At 31.0% G+C, this 4,112-nt stretch overlaps 1 long non-coding RNA gene across 1 annotated transcript; it reads right to left on the reverse strand.

Annotated features, from left to right (window-relative positions):
- Window positions 1-775: 775 nt before the first annotated feature.
- On the reverse strand, window positions 776-3,429 carry LOC141693296 (uncharacterized). The gene is made up of 2 exons (XR_012563063.1): window positions 3,276-3,429; window positions 776-1,137 (listed from the first exon to the last, which is right to left on the reverse strand). It is a non-coding gene; the product is annotated as an uncharacterized LOC141693296 (long non-coding RNA).
- Between the last annotated feature and the right edge of the window lie 683 nt (window positions 3,430-4,112).

Here is a 4,112-nt window from a genome sequence, read left to right on the forward strand (position 1 = left end):
CAAGAGTTGGGGTGAGAAAAAAATCGAATAAGTAATTTCAAAACTGACACTACTAAAAATTGTTGACAGTCAAACCATATAAAATCGACCTGAAACCGAAACCGAACAGTTTTCAGTTTTTAAAAACCATATATTATTATATAATTTGCATCAGTTTTTAAAATGAATATAAAAAATTATATTTCGTAATTTTACTAACTACTTTCCTAAATGGTCATTGAGTTTTCACAACTTTAAATCGAGGATAACCATGCTAATATCTTGTTTCAACACTATAATCTATTTTCCTACACAGGATCAGATCAACGCAGCTCACTACACCATATAATGGCTATGGCAACCACAAAAAAAATATTTCCTTATGTGCTATTTATGTTGCAATAGAATTTATTGCAACAAATATATATAATTTTCGCGGTACATCTAGTGGTGATACAGTGGAGATCCTGTGGCAACATTTTAAGCCATTTATAGCAACAATAAAACATTATTGCAGTGTAGCAACAAAATGTATTTTACAGAAGCGTAGTTAAATCATTGCAATAGTTGTTTTTGTCAGCTAAATAATCACCTTAACGCAACATTAATTTGTCCAATTGCAATGAAAATTAAGGTCAAATTTGACAAATATTGCAACAATTTTGAACCAATTGCAATATTTTATAGCTGATGTAATTATAAAGGACAACATTTTTGGACACAATTGCAACAATATTTAAAAAAATAGTATAACCTGACTGTAAATAGAGCATACCAGGCATTTTTTTATGCCACATAACCAAACATCAATGTCATTTATAAAGTACCATAACCGATTCAAACGAGGCTGTCTCAACATAATATTACAACCATTCATAATTTAGGTAAAAGAGAAAACGGCAAAAGTAATCTAGCTATTTGTACAAAGTTCGAACTACAAAATTAAATATAAAGCAATCTGATGCGAACCCATCAAGTAGACCACCAACAAATTCAGGAACACGCCGACAAGTTCCTAGAGAGATCTCCATCAAATTCTAAAAATTAACAATTTTTTGCAAAAAATCTGGATAGCTCGGATGATTCGGTCTCCAAATCTGTTTTATATATACTTGTGACAGATTCTTCCATTTTTTTAGTGCCACAATGCCATTCCACCTGCAAGGTCAAGACATATGTACTAAGTTAATAGAAGTATTAAAATTGAATTTATATACAAAAAGATATCATATGTTATCTGATGGCATTAATTTTTTAAGTATTAGATTAAGTGAACTAAATAAAATTAAGTGAACTGTGTTCCAAGGATGAGAGCATGGCATTCGATATTTCTCATATTTAACTAACCCCAGCCAAAAGAAAATAAAAACAAAAGCTTGTCAATATATATCAAGTTGGAACATAAACATTTTTATAAAAATTTAACCATGCGAAATTGTATTATAGGGGAGAGTTGGTACACAAAATAACTTTTGGATATTAAGTAACAGAAACATGCATACAAATTTTAGAATGCAGATTCTAACAGAAACGCGGTAACAAAAATATATAAAATTGGCTCTCCACTTTCTGAGAATTCAAGAAACATATTGCTCAAGATCAAACTGAACATGCTGCTGGAACGATTTGTAAAAAAATTAAAAAAAATGTCACACGATGTAATAGTTTTGCTCACATCTCAACAAAAATTGGTGCTCAATTTAGTTTATTTTGGTTCACACCTCATCTACATCCACTGTGTACTTTCCAGAATTGTTGGAATGTTATTTACTAATATACTGAAGGAAGGACCTGTACATGATTCTAATCATTGAAAATTGGAAACTATTAATGGATTTTTTCATGTGCTAAACACATTGGACATAACATAGATATATTTTTTCATATCCTTCAAGGAACATCAAGAAATCATCCAGTCAAATCCATGTGAAGATAAAGTTTCCCCTGTACTTCTCAGGTGAAAAAATGTACTGAGATTAGATGGTAACGAGGTCAAATGGTACTTCTTAAATTACAATTTCAGTGGAAAAGATGAGCGGACATCAAGACATAATAACAGAATCTAACAAGGGTAAGTCATTAGTTACTGGGACACAGAAAGATGACTATGAAAGCGGGGTCATAAAGAGTGTGCAGAAAAGTAGCAATACCATGGATTTAGCAGGACGTGAATGCATAGAGAAGGCCGGCAAGATTCCTACTTCATCAGCAAAAATGTATTATAAATCCTCCCTCCCCAATAGAGTTGTCTTAGTTAGCCTAAACCTAAATGCAAACAAGCTTAAAGCTCGCGCTCAGCCTTCTGAAGTCAAGGTAGCCATCCGACACCTTATCTTATTTACAAATACCCCTAAAAAAATTATTTAGTGAATAAATAACAGCATTACATGATTTTACAGGGTTTTATTTGCAGCCAACTGCTTTCTCAGTTAATAATGAAATAGGATATTCTCTTAGATTTTTTTCTTAACAGCTGGAGGTAGTCTCTGTTATATAAGATCAAAACATATTCAAGTTATTACATTTGATTAATACGTAGCAGTGTACTGATTATTTAAATGAGCAAGAAAACTAGCTTTACTTTTCAATCTCTAACTGTCGCAAAACTATCATCCCTATTTATCCCTGCTGACACCGGATAGACAATTAAATATGCTTTTAAATTAAAAGAACTTTCAAAATAAACATGGAAAGAATTTATAGAAGCAATAGATCTAGTAATAGTACCTCGTATCTTTGTATCCATTACGATCAGGGATTAAAAATGGTGAAGTAACAACCTACAAGTTGGTGTCTGGCTATTTTAAAAAAAAGCAGCAGCCCAGAAAAAGGACCATAGAATTATTGTGATTTGCTAAGTCGATCTCTGTCACAAGAATAAATTAGAAAATGAAAAACTTTTATAGCAAGATAGGTTTATAAAGCTAACCAAACTAACCACAATTAACATAATCAACATGTTTAACATGCCAACAAAACTCATCCAAGAATCGAAGTAGCTGAGGCTTGGAATCAAACCCAATAATCAAAGCCAAAGGATAAATAAAAATGGGCAAACTCTAAATAAGTGAGGGGCAGTAAAAAACAACCACCCAATATATACAAAGTGAGACTTAGATGATTAAATATACTAAAAGTACTAAAATAAAAACCATAAGAACCTTAATTATAAACTAAAAATAGTAATTTTAGAAAAAGAAAGAAGATTTGAACATATATAAACATACTAATTAACAGAGAAAAAACATATATCTACAATCGATTTGGGGGAAAGGATTTAGGGTCGTATGTTTTACCTTTTTGCAGCTTGCTTTTTCTTCTTTGAATCATCTTACTCTCTCTCATTCTCATCTTGCGTCGTGTGCCTGTGAGCCTATCTGTGTGGTAGTGTCTGGCGGGCCTGGACTGCTTTTTCTTCTTATCTTTTTTTTTTATTTTTTGATGGCCCGACAAAACTTTTCAACTCAAATAATTTAGAACCCGCCACGATTTTGGGTCCAAAATTCGGATATACTGCAAGGCCTTACAAAATTTATTGCAATAAAATGTTTATTTTTAACTTCCTCCGAATTTTGCACTTCATTTGCAACGATTTTAAATGTCCTTGCGATACATGTAATGTATTCTCTTTTTTGCAACAATTTTTGACAAAATTTTAGAAATGTGGTTTCCATAGTCAATCTATGGTGTAGTGTCTTACATGTGTATTGTAAATTTGTGCACAGTATTGCTACCCTGATTTAGAACACTTAGAACAATGATGATGTCAACAAATTGTATATGAATCTTTTCTAGTTGCTAATTAATATTGGAAGTTGTTGCCTGTTCAGTATATTATGTTATTTTTGTGCTATTAATTTTTGTCAAAAACAAATTAATAATATATGCTTAAATTAATTGATCATATTTATTTTATTATTTTATATTTAAGAAGGTTTTAAAACTGAACTGTACCATCGGTTGTGATATTTTTAATTTTAAAATTCGAGGATATGCAATTTCAGTTTTAGTTTTAAGCAAAAATCGAACCGATTTGTTCAGTCTTCTCCCCTAATCAACAAATAAATTTTCAAAACATTTTGAGTTCTTTTTGAATAATAAACAGAAAATAACACTTATAAAAATTGAAATAT

This window comes from Apium graveolens, chromosome 10, assembly GCF_009905375.1.
Source record: "Apium graveolens cultivar Ventura chromosome 10, ASM990537v1, whole genome shotgun sequence".
In the NCBI taxonomy this organism is placed as follows: Eukaryota; Viridiplantae; Streptophyta; class Magnoliopsida; order Apiales; family Apiaceae; genus Apium; species Apium graveolens.